The sequence below is a fragment of the Typopeltis vanoorti genome, chromosome 19 (genome assembly GCF_054136105.1).
Source record: "Typopeltis vanoorti isolate ZY-2024b chromosome 19, IOZ_Tvanoo_1.0, whole genome shotgun sequence".
Taxonomy (NCBI): domain Eukaryota; kingdom Metazoa; phylum Arthropoda; class Arachnida; order Uropygi; family Thelyphonidae; genus Typopeltis; species Typopeltis vanoorti.
Window position 1 is genome coordinate 79,472,705 of NC_143567.1, and position 18,411 is coordinate 79,491,115.

Genomic DNA, 18,411 nt, shown 5'->3' on the forward strand with positions numbered 1-18,411 from the left:
CTTTATCTGGTCTCTTTCGACTAAAGGTGAGTTTTCCGGTTTCATACGGAGGGGGGGGGTTCACCCGGAAACTCGGATTTTTCGTCCCCCAGAACAGGCAAACTGTCTCTATGAACACAAGCATCTGCAGACATAGGACACACCGGAACGCATAGGGCCAACCACCTTATCCTCGAGACGGTCGCGGTTGTGAAGTTCACATTCGTGAAAAAGCTTAAGACAAGACTTTTTCAGCTTAAGAGAGCTTTCTATCAGATGTGATGTATTTCCTAATACTGAATGTTTTGCTCTGTCTTCTTTAGTGTATCTTCCTTATTACTCTACTGTTAGCATACTTGGAAGTAAGATCTCCCTCATTATTAGTGCATTTAGGTGTTTTACAAGTGTAGTCTTCAGTTTCATGCCCATTACTGCTGTGACGAACGAAGATGGAAGAACCACAATAATAGCTTACAATGTGATGTACCTCCTCTTTATCTCCAATATTGAATGTTTTCCTCTATCTTCTTAATGTATCTTTCTCAATATTCTACTGTTAGCATACTTGGAAATAAGATCTCCCTCATTATTGGTGCAGTTAGGTGTTGTGCACGTGTAGTCTTCAGTTTCATGCTCATTACTGCTGTGACAAACGAAGAAGGAAGAACTACAATAGCAGCTTGAACATGACTGTATGTCATACACTTGAAATGTGTCAAAGGATGCCGGATGTAGAGACCGAATCCAGTTCGGAGAGGCTTTCACTAATGATGGACGTTTCTGTTTCACGCTTACGCGGAAACACCGTACCATGAAGGCTTTCGGAACCAATCCAACAGAAAAGAATGTTTAATCATTATTCCCGTAGTCTCTTATGTTTCCATATATTTATGTTTCCGTCTGTTTGTCTGTTTTATAGGATGAAAAACCCTGCCAGCTCAGTATGATGCCGGCTAACTCACCTTCAGATAAAAATCTTGATAAAGGGTTCGATGTTCATGTTCAAGCTACTTCGCATGCTAGACAGGATTCGAAACTCAAGTCTTTCCAACCAAAGGCATCATAGAAACCGACAGTCTAGTTGGAGGTTTAGAAGTATTAAATATAAGAACGGTATTCCCAGTGCAATGTTTGCAAAACAATAAGTGGCAACGCATTCTTAGCTAGCAGGAAAAAATGTAATTAAAAGGATATGAAAAGAAACTAAATTATGTGCTGATCTTTTTACTTCATAGTGAAATACGGTTTTTGCAATAAGAATAACAAATTAAGTAAATAACGTACAGTTCATTAAGCATACATATACTGTAAATGTATATAAAAATAAGTAAAATGCATACGATAAATTTTAATAAAAATTTTATAAAAGCAAATATTTAAAAAGTTTTATATAAGCAAAAAAAAAAAAAAAAAACGGTTTTATATTGCAAATATCTCAACAACAAACGTAGTGAAAAATGTAAATTTCATTAAATAACTACGCTTAATATGTACAGAAGGTAAACATGTGAAAAATATTACAAATTTTTAAATGTACCGCATCCCAATGTCACATCTCGCTGATAATAAAAGTGGCACTGTTTCGTTGCTTACAGTCCCCCCCTCCCCCCAAAAAAAATCACTGAGTATTCCTGATTGACATAACATCACCATCCCAAGTATCAAGATCTATCTTATGGCCGTCACTCATCGATCCTTCACTTCAGTGCATATGTCTTCGTTGGGAAAAACATAGAGGAGATCACACTCTGATATCACACCATCTGAAAAGTTTAATGGGGAGAAGGACCACGGAATTAGTATTACTAAATCGATGTTGCGCAGAAGAGCTGCTCTGTTTATTAAATGTTACGACCTAATATATCTCTTACAAAGTTTTTATTATTATTATAACTGATTTTGGGATCCTGCCAACTTTTCTATTTAAAGAAGATGATATTTTCTCAATAGGAAGTTCACCTGTTAGTATTATTAAAAAAAGGTAGGATATTTGTATGTGTCCCATTCTGTATTTTTTTTTTTTTCAGTATTTGTATCCACTGATGTGTCAGTGATTTCTGAATCTAGTTGAGGTCTCATGTGGATCTTTCATAAATTTGAGGATGAATGATTAATTTTTCAGAGAGAGAGAGAATAATTCAGTGCCAGACGTCCCCATACCGGCACCACAGCAAGCCTTACTCTTTCTCCACAGATGATGGGAAAGGAGACTTACCACTTACAGCTGAATGCAAGTCTACTAGACGATTGTTCGTGACCGGGATATCCAGCACCATACCCATCTTGCTAAAGCAGTGGCTAAAACCCTGCATGCACACCAACAGAATTCCTTCTTCTGTTAAATCCCAATAATGGTGATCTGGAAAATACGAAAGTAAAAAGATTGGAAAAGCAGAACGAAGAATAGAAAGATCAACAAGGCAAGTACCATCACTGGGTAGCAATGACTGGAATTAGGCCAAAGAAACTAAGGATATGAAGACAGTACATGATGTCTATTAATTGGGTGTTTTTCTGATTGCAATGTCCGTTGGCGGGATGAACAGAATTATCAAGTTTCCGGGAAGAAAAAACGTGCGACTTCCGTAAGACACATAGTAAAAATTTCTTTCTCCTTAACCACTTGCTAAAACGTGGAAATAACAACAATCTGTAAAACACATCGTGTGTAAGTTTGTATTATATCTATATATATATCTGTGTGTGTGTGTGTGTGTTTAGAACAGCCTTCCTCGCACATATTTTCCCCGACTTTATTCTTCAACTATTAATGAAACAATCAATAGATCCAGTCTTTCTACTTAACTGTCCCAAATGCGAAACTGATAGACTATATGTTTTGCCACTTTTCGTTTGCAGGGTTTATATAATATATACCCTCTCCCTCTCTCATGAGCCCAAAACATTACCACCTACTCATGAGCGTGCCAGAATACACATCTTGACATTGACTCCACTAGACCATGAAAGGGCGTGAGTTTTGGACCAACCAGACACAATAACGTCCAGGAGGAGGATGCGTTTCAAGTGATCCAACAAATGTTCGATGGGATTCAAATCAGGAGAATTAAGCGGCAAGGGAAGGACACGAGATGCTTGGATAGGCACTTCGAGCCAAGCTGGCACAATGCGAATACTGTGACACGGAGGCCTTGTCTTGCTCGAAGATTCCAGATTCATCGGATCACATTGTCACGATTTGGGGACGAGAGAACCAGGTTATGTCCATGAAAACAATCCCCATACCAGGATACCGCCACCTCCGGATTTTCCGCCCAACAGTGCAGTCTGGTTGGCAGGAAACAGGCTGGGGTGGTCATAATGTTTTTACTCATGAGTGTGTATGTAAAGGACGTCTGATACAGATTAACGGATCGCATCTTCCAATTATATATATCAGTACCATGCAAATACAACTCAAGTGATGGAAGCCATCACAGCATTTATGGCTTTCAATGAAGAAAACATATACTTTCGAATATTTTTTTCCTTCACTTATAATAGGAATTAATCTATTAATCAGTCGCATGAAACTTGTGCTTCGATTTTCTTGACCGCCTTTATGGGGAATTAATACTATCCGTGAATGAAATGTTTCGCCTTATCGAATAAGGATTTCATTGGTTTATACGATCAAAAGTAACTATAACATTTAAACTAACACTACTACTAATGCTTATGTGATGTTTTTCCAAAGAAAAGAATTACAAGACGGGCTACCTATGCGAATTTGGCACATAAAGCGAAATGAGATGAAATATATGTGCTTAAGTCCATAACACGAAAATATTGTCACGTTATGCCATGTTAAGCTGATGACCTATTGTTTGAAGTAGTTGAAAGCAAGGTAAATAACATAACATGAAACTCCAATTTTTACTGATGGTGTTGGAATAATGGATGTAAAAATAGTCATATACTGAAAGAAGTGCAGATCAGATAAATCTTCAAAAATACGATACTTCTAATTATTAATCAATGTTAATATAGCATTTTAATACTGCGATTAAACTATAATAAATATACTATTACATGCAATTTATGGATGTAATGGTATATTAATGGCCGAAGCGCTCATAAAAAGTGTGAAAAAGAGCCAAAGTTCGCAATAAAAAAAAAAAGTGCTAGAAACTCATTTCGATCTCTGCATTTATTTTTATAGGATGAAATATCTGGATCCAAATTACTGTTGTTATTTTTTCTAATACTATTAACAGTTTTAACGTACCATATTGTACTATCATGATATAAAATCTGAGTAATTAATAATAAATGATGATATAAATATGACAATCCGACCCAGACTGACCCTTTATCATTAAAAAGAGATAAAGGTAAGGATCAAAATGTTCGATAAGCAATCTATTTTCAAAAATTATCTTATTTCAGTAATCATCCTATTTCAGAAATGTTTTGATTTTCTTACCTGATATACAATTTAGGGAATTCGTTTGTGTGATAAAAAATAAACTGTTAACGGATGATTTCTTTGTGTCAAAAGAAGATAAAGTATTACCACTGTTTCAATCGCAATCAAGGTGTACAATTCGGTTTAATCAAACTTGCTTTTGCATATGTAAACAAAGCGTGCAAGAGCAACGTTTGAAAACTGCACGAGCGCTGATCCGAGAAGAGATTGTTTTGGATACGGACAACAATACGTTGCTATATATACATATCGTCAAATGTATATAGCGCTTACAAATATTTTCACATATATATGAATATATGATTTCTGTAAGCACTATCCAAGATTTGACAGTGCTTAATTTTTCCACTTAATTTCTGAAAAATGAATTTATATTTTCATTTGATCTTTTAAATAATAATGATATTAACAATTATATATACTATAAATAACTAGACGCAACAGCAAAATGAATGCGCATATCCACATGCTGAGAAGAGTAGGATTACGTAATTCTATTGCAACTGTTACTACCATCATTTCAGTGATAAGCAGTAAATATATTAAACTAGGATTTTTCCACCATTCGAACATTCTCAAGTTAGAAGTCATCGTAACTATTTCCATGTTATTGCGCTGAACAAAATCCCCCCCCCCCCTTCCCAACTCTCTCTCTATGTAACCTAAAGCAAAAGTGTATCTTCATTGGCGATCTTCTGGCTACTGAAATATTTGTGGAAAAAGATAAACTAAGAGGCTATTGACCTATGCAGTTAAGTTCAGAGCAGTGTTCAATGTCTATCATCAACTCCATATATATTAAAGGTGAAATTTTATTTACTTACCACTATCTCTCGAACACTATAAACTACACAATGTAAACAAGCTCTTAAAATCTAAATTCTAAGTTGTTAGTTGTTCATTATCTCAGTAATGCTGTTGAAAGCAAGTTTTTTAGTTCAAATATATCAAATTATGCGTTGCTAATTTATTTATTTCACCAATTAATGAAAAGTCAAAGTTTCTGCTAAGAGTGTTCTGTAATACGAAATAAACACCAAACTAGTGCAGCAGCATAAAGCTAATATTCAATTTCTTTGTTGATCTTGCTATGATAACATAGAAAACAAACACATGATGATTTTCTCGAAATACATTTTTGCATCTTATTACATGCAGGAAGACAACACGAACGCTATTCTTAGGGGGGGGGGGAGAAAAAAAAAGGAAAAAAAGCACATGTGGAAATTACACTGATCAGTCCAGCCAAGGTATGAGATGGACGCTTCCTTCCAGAAGAAAGTTAATGTCGCTTTGTCACCGATAATTGAAAAAATTAGCTTAAACGAACTGCCAATGTATACAGTTAGAATCAAACTGCCCCAAATCAAATCAAATTAGAATCAAATAAATACGTTACTGTATGGAGATGATAAATATTAATTGCTAACATAATAAACTGCAATTGGTTGTCAGGGTTGTGAAATACGAGATTTTCTTTGGGGTGGGGAGAGTTGAGAGAGAAACACGAAAGTTATAGAATTTGGAGAAAGAAAGATAATAAAGAGCAAAATAATTTTAAATAAGAAATCAACAAGTGCAAGTTAATGTTAATTATCTCAGCTGTAATAAATTACGCCGAATAAACAAATGCAAAACATAATATTAATACATTTATAAAAATAAAAGAAACGACATATTTTAAAACAACTTTAAATATAAAAAAATACAAGATGAAAAATACTTAATGTTTTCGCTAAACGTGGGGAATGAGAAAACAATTACAAATAAAAAATAATACCAGAAGAAATGAAATTTTTGAGGAAAACAGCAGGATAAACGGAGAATTTTTTTTTTAAAAAAGAACTAATTAATTATATAAGAACCAACCTTTGGAACAATATAACTATAATAACAAATCGATTTACGATGCGAATAGAATGTCAGCCAACAAATATAAACCAAGAGGAGAAAGAAATAGAAGTCATCTTTAAAGAGATCGTGTGAGACCGAAATAAGTACACACTGTATAATTTTTAATTTGATAGGGAGACGAGGACAGATGTGTCAGGAGAGTAGATTTTAGCATTCAGATAATTCTATTACTAATTGCTTTTCACAAGCAAATACTTAAATGAGACTGAAAGTGTCATTTCCGAAATAACTATGGGCATTATAGATTGCAATAAATATTCTGATATTTAACTATTCCATTAAACTCTTTTTTTTTCTTTTACGGATGATATTTTTATCGATGGTAAATAAGCGATAAGTACTTGCTTCCTCCTCCCCCCCCCCTCTTATTTTCACACTGACCAAACAGTTATGTGGAATGTACCAACATTTGGAATTCTACCAACACATTTTCGTTGAGAGAGATGGAGTGGAAGGAGAAGGAAAGTAAAGTAAAAGAACACTTCGTTTATAGACAGGCGAACAGGTTATCACTACAAACCAGAGACAGTGAGTGCAATCACACGACCGACTCTACACCACCTGCATTTTCCAGGTGGTGTCGGCTGACAGCCAACCAGCACCATCCCCCAAGTGTCTTTCATTCCCCCCATTCCCGGACCTTCATCACTGAACAGGTGGTTTTAGCCTCCTGCAGGGCAACTGGGGCGCTGCCCTCTTCACAACGGATACATTGAAATAATCTCAGTGGAGTAAGTGTCTTTATTTAAACTCATAATGGTGGATAGTTAAGGTTTACTACTTTATGCTCAACAGCTATTGAGAGCAAAACTGTAACTAATACAAACAATATGAAAAGACAGTTCCGATTTTTTTTTTTTTTTCAATGGAACTCACAGCAGAAAACTTTTTCAAGCAGGGTTTTACTTCCCGCAAATGAACTATCACTTATTTGTACACAATTCAATGTTTTTCCACAAAATGCTAACATGCATTTCTTCATAACACAGAAAAACGAGATTAGGTGAATGAAACAAACTATACTGCTAACTAATTACAAGTAAAGTAACTTTGAATTTTAAATAACTATGAAATTATATATATATATATATATATATATATATATATATATAGCCATAGAGGGGTGTGTGTGTGTGTGTGTGTATGCAATTTTTCGATGAGAAACGTCGAGACCATGAAGAGCATTGGAGTGGGTGTTTCTGGGTTGAAAAGGTACTCGAACCTAACATGGGAGAAAGAAATAGTTAGATCAGCTTAGGGTAAAAATAGCAGAAGGAAGAAAATGCAGAGAAAAGCCCCGTGGAAAATTTGGGAAGATAAAAAGAAAGAAAGGCGCTGAAAAAGAAATGAGTTATTTTGGTGAGGTTGATCAATGACACTGGACAAGAAATTTGCTTCTAATGGAAGGAAATTTCAAAACTTTCAATACCTGTATAGGTATCCATGAGTAAACTACTAAGAAATGGACGGTATTCCTCACATCCAGTCATTCCAAACTTGGTCGAGTTTGATTTAATGTTTGACGCAATTAATAACAAATTGTTGTAATTTACTATGAAAAAAAAAGACTAAATCTCAGGTATGAATAATATAACTATCTTTTTTTACTGAGCAATTAAATGGATAAAATTCCGTAGATTTTAAAATTAAAATTCCGTGGATCCTAAAAGATGTATTAAACTGATTCCAACCTCAGAAGTGCGGTTTATAAATGAGGGAGGAAAAAAAAAAAAAAAAAACATATTTGCTTTTTTTTTTTTTTCTGTCTGTCGTAACGTCCACAATTTATACTGTTCAGAGTAGAAATGCAATATTTGAATTGTCTCGCATAAAGGAAAACGTATATCATACGAAATTAAAATGATTAATGTATTTCTCAGAAGCGCTGGCTTTTTAACTGAAATAAAACTTTCTTTTTTAATCAACCGCGTTAAGTGCAATATTTTCCACTGGCAAGATAATAACTCGTGTGTTATAATAAAAAAAAATGGTTATATGACGTCAAAAATATTTTTTTAAAAGGCATGACCGAGTATATGATGCAACAAATATAGACGGAAAAAAAAGAGGGTGTAAAAGAGCATTAGCAACCATTACACGTAGCAAACATGCAACGTTATATATATATATATATATATATATATATATATATATATATATATATATATATATATATATATATATATATATATATATATATATATATATAATAAGAGATTGCAAGAGCCTGCTTCACATAATCAATTGTCTAAAGCACGCTAGATCTTCTCCTCGAAATATTAACTTTGTTATAAATAAATAAGTAAATAATACTTAACATGGAAGTAAAAAGCTTGGGAGGTAAAAATTTGCGTAAAACATAAATCGTAATTTCATTACGATTACACAAGTTTCCAAAATATTTCCTATTCAAAATTATAAAATAATGCGAACGCAAATCTTATATATATATATATATATATGAGAAAGAAGTGATTATTAACGTGTGCAGAAAACTATAGGTAATAAATTCTGTACAACTCTGACGGCACGTGTGATGTTCAATTCTGTGCCAACTGCTGCGAGATAATTATAATAGTCAACCCTTCTTTCTGTAACCTCGATGGCATAATTACTGCATCATTCTATTGAAAGAATTACCTCAGGCTTTTTACCGACTTGTAAGAGGATCTGGATGTGCTCTGCTGGTCAGGCAGGTTACTGAGGCCAACCAAATACAGTTGCCGAGCAGAGTACACCTGTTCCTTTCGGCACTGAGAACATGCACACCACGTAGAAGAGGAAGTGCAATAAACCTTACAACCACGACAAGTTGAATTATTAGCAGAGCTGTACATATTCCATAACAGGACTGACATTAGAGACTAGGCACATCAAGTACTTTATACTCTGGTCATAATACCGAAAAATAACGCAAATAAACCGTAATTGGAACATTACTTTTATTATAAGCTTTGCAACAAACAACAACTATACGAGATTGCAGAAAACATCAACAAATCTATATAATTGAAACAGAATTGTAACAAAAATGTTAATGATTAATTGGTTGCGTTGTTTTGAATTAAGAAACTAAGGCTATAAGACCATCATGCATGCCATCTTCTGGTCGGATATAAAGTTTTAGTGATGAAAAACCTTGACTAAAAGACAATCTCATGATAATACAAAAATGTTCAAGATTAACAGGTATTTTGTTTGTTCGTGAGTCTCTTTATTTCATTAAGAGTGCTTTCTTAGACATGCCGATTTGGCATTTCTCCATCGTATATATAAGGATGATTTTCATATTATTATTATTAAAAGATTTGAGTGCCATGGCACTCAAAGAAGAAGATTATTAAGAGAGAGACAACATCCAATGGCAATCCATTCCAATCAGACACCACTCTACGAGAGAAAAATCTAGATCTCATCCCTTTCTTGGCGGCATTCTCAGCTTCCAAGGATGCCCTCTCGTTCTTTCCCCATCCTCCATAAAATGAAATCCTGGATGACCCTTTCAGAAATTTGTAAATCTCAAAGATATCACTCCTTTTTCCCCCTGTTTGCTAGTGTCTGCAGTCTACAAATTCTCAATCTGTTTTCATAATCAGTATTCCATAATACTGATGACAGTTAGAGAAACTTTTACTAAAATACGAGTATATCCAATACATTCAATTCGGCTCAAAGTGATTGATTTGATCCTGCACTTCAAGTAAAGTAAGTTTTTATCCGTGTATTACTCTTTAAAATTTATTCGAATTTATAATGCCAAGATAATAAATGTCTTTGTTTGCAAATACAATGATTAACAAAGTGGATTTTTTTTTTTTTTAAATTCTGCAACAGATGTCATTCAATAACGAGTGACAGCGGCAGTGTGCTTTGAAAAGTTTATACGACTTTTACTGCATAATATTAAGCAGGACTCACAGATATGCTTTCCAAATCGCCTAGATTATAATTTCCACTTTTATGTTAAATTTGTATAGGCACTTATATGTTTCATTTGTACACAGAGATAAAGATAACCACGGCAATTTAACCAATTACACCAAGAGGCATTCTCACTGCATGCTTGTCCCATATCCCTCTAATTTTTGCTAGAGAATTAATACCGAGCATATGACAGCAATCTAGCATTATCATAGAAGTTGGCATTTATTCACTCTATTCCAAAGGGTGTGCACTCAAATTATCATCCCACTGCCTTAAGCCCAGTCCTCTCGAAAATAAGGGAGAAGTCAATAATAGCCAATACTTCATACCTAGAGACCCACTAATAAACATTCCCCTATTCTCTATACAAAGCAGAATTTGAGTGTAGCATGCAGGCCAAACTAACCAGCACTGTCATCTTTTGGTCTATCTTCTATCTTCATCCCTTTACAACTGGGTTGCCAGAGTCCTCTACGACAGTTCGTTAAGTTTCGTGGCGGATCGTTTACTCTTTTCAGATTTCCCACAGATGCCCAAGTATCCCTCTCCCCAGGACTGTACTTTCGCCCGTTATCTTCCCAATGTACATAAACGACCTTCTCACCTCCTTAAATCCCTTCAAGATTAATAAAAAAAAAATAAATAAATAAATAAAAACCAAAAGACATTTATTTTACATAAATATGTCTTCTTTTTTTTTTAGTTTATATAATTCTATAAAACTTAATTTTGAATCTGATGGGAAAAAAGCAAGTTAAAATTCATTAATAAAATTATAACGTTATAATCGTAATAAATATACACTCAAAGATAGCATATCGAACTTCTATAACTGATTATAAGGAATGTACTAACTGTTGTGAATGGATGCACTATACAGGCTTACTGCAGTTAAAATAAATGCAGTAAGCCTGTACAAGTAGACACGAAGAACAAATACTCACTTTTGCAGATTACACAAAAGGTTTTTAAGAGGATATGAACTGGTGAAGCGAAAGGTAAATATTACTCATAATTAGGAAGAGAAGCAAGAATAGTGAATGGAACGGAGTTCTAAATAATCAGATAATAGATAATGGACGTTCATAAAAAAAAAATAATAATAATAATAAATAAATAATAAATTAGGGCATGTTCGTAAAAATTAAGTCTGAAGTTGCGGGGTACGCATAGTAGATATATTACGGTAAACATGTGCTGTTCAGTAGATGTTTTTGTTACAAGTGCTATAAAATTATTCTGTTTATAAAATGGCAGCAGGAAAAGATATTCGAAGCCACTGCTTTTGGGAAAGGAAGTTATACATATGAAGATTTAAAAAAAAAAAAAAATCGCAGAGTAACCTTATTGCGATTTTTTTTCCTGTAGATGAATATAGTGAATCCATCTCCAGATTATACTGTACCTCTACGTTCATTGCCGGTCTGGTTGACCGAGTGATATTCGCTTTCTAGCCAAGCGGGTTCGAATTCCGCCAAGGGCATGGATGCTTGTGATTGTCCTAACTCTTTGTGGAAAGGGCAACTGCGACTCTGCCACTTCTTCTAGCAGAAGGCTTCACTCCGAAAACCCAATGAAGTACGGAACGGACTATACGGCGTCAAATGCCGCCACATGTGAATAACTTACAACGTTTATTCTATATAAACGACATGTGGTTAGCAGAACTGTCACCAAGCAGCATACAAGACAGACTGGACGAGGTACCATATGAACAGATGAACTGAAAACATGAAACAGGAGAATAACTATTAAATATGGGCAATTCTGGATTTGACTAAAGTAAATACGAGTGCAAAAATCTCACGCTAACTTGTCGAAGTGGGGATAAAAGACGCTTCTCAAAGCAGAATAAAATTGGTCAAGAAACATTTTAAATTCAAGTTAGGCAGCATCAGCTACCCAGCAAATATATTCAAGCAGTGATTTGATCTGCAGAATAAAGTAACAATGTCTAGAATAAACATATATTCAGAAATAATCGGGGGATCAAGTTTACCTACTACGTCCGCAATATTTTATTAGGTGTTCTTTGCTAAGCAAAACTCGCCCTCATGAAGCCCACCATTTATTCATGATATTGGACAGAATTCATCAATTAGATCTTTAACTTTTCAAGGGTGTACAGCAAGTCAAGAAAACATTTCATCATGGCAGGAAATACTTTAAATTTTTTCAACGATACGGGTCGATTTATAAGGCAAATTTCACATTTTTTCATACTTTAAATCAATTAGTTTCGTAGGTTTTTAAAGCACTTAATTGAACAAAGAACTGTCAGCATCTGATTAGTTTTCGTTCCTCCACTTCTTAGTATTTGAACTACCACCACAGTCGCGTTTAAATATGGTAAATGCTACACAAGTAGCAGCAATAATAATAATAAACCTTAAGTAATTATGATAATGAAAGAAACTACAAGATATGGAGCATACTGCTGCATGACCCTGGTCACATGACTATTTCAGTACAGTTCGTACAAATATATCTCGTGTAACAAGAGGGGAAATATATATATATATATATATATACAGGGTGTTCGGGATAAATTTGACAGTTTCGTAAGGAAAAAGAAAATCTTCTTTGTATCTATTAAATTTAATGAATTGACAAAAAAACATTACAGGCAGAGTTAATTACAATACTATCAACAAGATTTACTCAAAATAACCACCATTAGCATCGATCACAGCTTCAATTCTGCTTCGGAACGTCGAACAAGCTGATGCTACAGTCTCCCTGGGAAGGGCCGCAAAAACTGTTTTAATTTTATCCATTAACTGGGCTTTTGTATTACTGGAAGTGCGATTGGTGTCTTTTTCAACTGCGCCCCATACAAAATAATCCATGGGGTTAAGGTCTGGGGAGTTTGGAGGCCAAACATTTGGACTGGTGAAGTCGTAGAAATTTTCAGACAACCATTTTTGACTTTTCCCAGAGGTGTGGCAAGGGGCCGAATCCTGCTGCCATACATACGGCCTACCATTGGCTACCCTTGTTATCCAGGGCTTGACTACAGTTAGCAACTCCACGAACAAAGCCCGAATTCCAATGCCAGGGTTCTTCAACACCTGTTCCTGCAGATTTGCGAGGAATTCTGCTGTACGAACGCAATCAGATCGTCTGCTAGGGATCTTTCTTCTTGCTACATCCTCGTAGTCACCATTGCAAGTCTCTAGTTCATGCCTGATTGTTTTTACTGTATTCAGGGAGCATTGGGCAGCAGTCGTAATATCCTTATTTTGATGGCGGGCACGAATCATCATGATACAAGTTATTCTCTTCCATGATTCAGGTGGGTTCCAGCTATCCATCCTTTCTGACATCTTGTATATGAATGAAGAAGGGTCCAAACTTTTAAATGAAGAGAAGTGTGTGTTAATACATGTAACTTACAGAAAAATATAATTAATTATAAATATGTCAAATTTATCCCGAACACCCTGTATATATATATATATATGATACACTTTAGCATTGGTTACGGTTGGATTTCATTAACATAGAAAGAATCAATGACCATTTTGCACGTGCAATAAATGCAAGTGTAAGATATTTATTGCAAGATATTTGTTGCTAAGCAACTAAAATCTAAAACATGCCACATAAAACAGTATGGTAGCCACGAATAACCAAAATAGCGCGCGCGCGCGCGTGTGTGTGTGTGTGTGAGAGAGAGAGAGAGAGAGAGAGAGAGAGCCAGACTGTTTAATGAAAAAGTTTCCCGAAATTAAAATTGAATGGTAGTCCAAAAGTAATGTGTTGAACACATGGTCCGAATGTACCATAGGTTTACAAACGCACCTAGGTAGAAGCCACAAAAAAAAAATAAATAAATAAATAAAAAATAGTAATAATAATAAGAAATAAATAAATTAAATTAAATAACACGAAAAGAAAAAAACGAAAGTGCACCATTCATTCAAGTGAATTTCAAAAATTATCTATGTACATTTGCCAATATTTCAAATATTCACAAATTACATATAACAATATTTTTCTGGCTACCTAGCAGATAAGTGTGTTAAAAAATATGCACAACATTTACAAAGGGATAGGGAAGAAAAAGCTCGAATATTAAATCGCGACTGGTTAGTCAACCTACGTTCGCTAGTATACTAATCAGGATTAAGGATTTTTGGTATAATAATTATATAAAAAGTACCGAGTGCTACTTGAGGGTGAAGAATGATTTCGTTGCAGTTGTTTCTGAAACATCTGAAATAGTATTGAGTGATGGTTTATCGTTCAGGAAAAAGCATTTCCCGAAAAGGGAGGTGGAGGGAAAGGGGAAACATTATCTGCTGAATTAGAATAAGCAAAAGAACATTTTAATTACATCAGGAAAAAAGACAACATAAATTATGCGAAATAGAATACTACATACAGAGGCTTGGGTTTATTTGCTAAAATCAGGAGGAGCAATTTGAAAAAAAAAAAGGAGTAAATACTGGAGGAGCAAACAGCTACCTGATTACCAGAAGACAGTTTGCAAATAATATTTTGAAAAGTTATGTGCGTCTATGATTAGGTACATTTACACGTGAACTAGTAACATGTGTACAGTAATTTACTTCTTGTTGTTCTTCTTTTTTTTTTTTTTGTAAATAACCCCTGATTAATCCCCCCCCCTTTTAAAGACTGTTTTAGTATGTGTCACAGATATTCAAACCATATCAATATGGTCAAAGCAATTCAATCCATTTAAAGTTCATTATAAATGAAGGGCTACTTTTCTCTTTACTTACTGTAGCTCGTTTCCATGGCTAATGATACAGCCACTGTTAGGACACAAATTTACGCAAAGCGAATTTCTATCGTTCTATAAAATCTCTCTCTCTCTCTCTCTCTCTCTGCAAAAGCGGATTTCTATCTATTCAAGATATGTTATGATTAGGTTCATGAAGTTTTACGCCCACTACAACTTTTAGGATATGATTCCGAAATATTTATATTTACAGTTCAACAGAGAAGAGAAATCACCATTCCTAATATAATGTACGACGGAGACTGAGATTCTAAACTCTCACTAAATTTTCCCTTTTGGTGCATGCTAGTAGAAAAAGTGGGATTTCACGAAAACAGCCGTGACTCTTTTGCAATATGTCTCAGTGAGAGTTTAGTAGTCATGGAAATATATATTAGATTTCTGAAAGAGAAAAATCAAAACCATTGTGATCAACACTATTGCCGATTACTGATCAGTAGCATTCTTAAATGCTGCTAGAACACGTGGTGACGCACATGACCAAATATTTTGCATATACGCTGCGAAGTAACGTTTACGTATATCTGCATAAAGGTTTCTAATTCAGTGGCCGGTATGTGTGGAAATGGCGTTGCAATTAGATACCGATCACTTAGAATAGTGGTAGTCAAACAGGAAAGTTTTAGACATCTGTAGGCCATTTGTTTTATTGCTACCTAACAGCGTAAATCATTTTATGCTTTTATTTGGAGCTTTTTTTTTTTTTTTACTTTCAATACAATATTAAAAATATTATTATTATTATTACATAACACCTCCAGGGAGCCCAAAGACTCATCGAGGGAGGGCACCTACTCTACAACTCTCCGTCTTCACCACTCAATCCACCAACTACAACGAACCGCAACTACCATCATCATCATCTACACCAACGCCACCAATATACCAAAATATACATTTTTATTGTGGATTTTATTTACATCTTATTTGATAAAAAATGATGGGTATCATCAACATAAACTATTAATGGGAAAAGAGGTGGTGCTAGAACGGAATTGCAGAAACACAATCTCGAAAAAACTGGCAATAATGAAACATAGAAACTAAAACAGCTGATATTCTGCTAAAAATATCTATAAAATGTTATATTTGGGTAATGGTGATCACGAAAAGAAAAGTGTATCTACGGTACTTAACACGAAAACAAACTTTGAATGGCAAGCAATTTCAAGAAGAGTGATGCGGGAAAATTAAAAAAAAAAGAAGTGAAATTATTTATACATACACGAAAAAAAAGTTATACTAAGGAAAGAAGATGTGTTTTTTTTTAGTCAGTAGGGAGGGCAGCTTCATAAATAAACGAATAGACTAGTTCATTCTTGTTGAAGACATGAACAGGTGAGTAGGAAATGAATCCCACACGAAGCAGGAACTAACCATTTCATGCAATTAATGAATGAATGAAATTCCTACTTCTGGACATAGAAAAATATTTTTAAAAACTTTATAGAAAACAGCAAACCGAATAATAATGGTTTCCGTTTAGCATTCAGAAAAGCCATTAGAACACCACATTCGAACATAGAGATATGCATTAATTCACATGGAGATCGAGTATGAGCCCACACAAAGAAGTATTAGTACCTCTTAAATACCAAAGGTATTCTTCTTACTTTATATTTTTTTTTTTGACTCCCACCCACGAAAGGTTGTAAAACTATAGTACATCGGTACTGTGGGTGGGGTGAGGATTCCCCCCCCCTGTTTTAATTAATATATATCAAATCTATACAGGAGATGTTACAAAAACTTAAAACAGTGTGGACAAATGGTTAAGATGAAGTGGTTAGAGTATCCGCTCTCCAACTGCGGGTTTAAATCCCACCGTGGGCATGAAAGAATGAATGTTTGATTATTTTTAGATTATACATACAGTACATTTTTGTAAAACAATAGGTAATGGTATTCATTCTTTGCTAGTAGGAAAATTTGAAATTAAACAATATGAGAAGGAAACGATGATATCGTATATGGATTTTTACTTGATAATATTTTTTGGAATACGAACAGCATATTAGGTATATAACACAATTTATTAAGCATAAATTTATTGTACAAATATAAAAAATAATAATAAAATGTGTTCGATAATTTAATACAAATTTTATATAGCAAATATCTTTATAAACGTAGTGAAAAATGTAAATTTCATTAAATAACTAAGCCTGTTTGCATACTGGGTAAACATGTCAAAAACAGTGAATATTACAAATTTCTAGATGTACTTCATCGGTATGTCACAAGCCACTGTCGATAAAGGTGCCGATACGCCGTACAGTTGCATACCGTCCTTAAAAACACATTATATGTATATTAAAATAGAGGGGAAAAATCCTCAATTCAGTCACGGTACTAATGTACTATAGTTTTATAACTTTCGTAGGTGAGAGTCACATCAAAAACTGATCAAGTAAGAAGCATACCTTTCGGAGTCTATGGGAAAATATGAAGAAAACATTGAATATTACGATCAGAAAAGAGGAAGGAAGACCTGTCTGAAAGAACAGACAAATCACAACTTATGGTGCACTCAAGAAAAGAAATTAAAGAGGCAACCCTGGAAGAGGAGAAAATATGAGGAAAGTCAAGGAAAGATTCTGGCAAGAATATAGAAGAGAGATATCATGAAGAGGAGGAAAGAGTATATAAAGTCATTCGAGATAATAAACGTAACACAACCTGAAAATCTGGATTATCTGGAGCAATTACTTTGAAAGACTGATATAAGCAGCGATAAAAACAGAGTTAGTACATATTCAAGAAATGCAGTCAGTAATTCATATAAATACTTCAGACAGAAAAAAAGCTATCAGAACAAATATCTGAAATGTAAGCAGCTGTAGTTCAGAAATGCTCAAACGTATAGGGATAAAAGTTTTACAATGGCTAAAATTCTATGAAAAAAAAAAGAGGTAAAACCGAATGCAAGAGGGTGTCCACAGAATGGTCCAGAAAACATTTATTATCATAACGGGATATGATAATCTCATTGCACACCCCTGTGTAATGGGATTACCATACATTCTTTCCATTCTTGCAGAATCTTCCCTGTTCTGAGACTCAAATTATATAGCCTGATCAAAGGAATAGCCAGTTCAGCTGAACACTCTTTCAGCACCCGTGTTGATCAGTACCTATTGCTGAATTGTTATTCAGTTTGTGCAACAGCTCTAATACCTCCCCTTCATATACCTGAGTTTCTTTATTCAATGAAGAGGTAGCAGAGTGAACTCAATGTTGCATTTACCAAATTGATAGCGTTTAGCAAAATGGGCACTCATTGTTGAACAACCTCTTCTGCATCTGTCACCCTCACACCATCTGCATTCAGAAGAGTTCTTCTTTCATATTCATTCTTTCTTTTACATGCAGCATATCGATGGATATCCTACTTGGA

General features: G+C 34.5%; 1 protein-coding gene across 3 annotated transcripts in view; it reads right to left on the bottom strand.

The window, feature by feature from the left end:
- Positions 1 to 18,411, bottom strand: part of LOC150096281 (transcription factor 12-like) — a 620,086-nt gene that overhangs the window by 391,572 nt on the left and 210,103 nt on the right. The gene's annotated exons all lie outside the window — the stretch shown is intronic.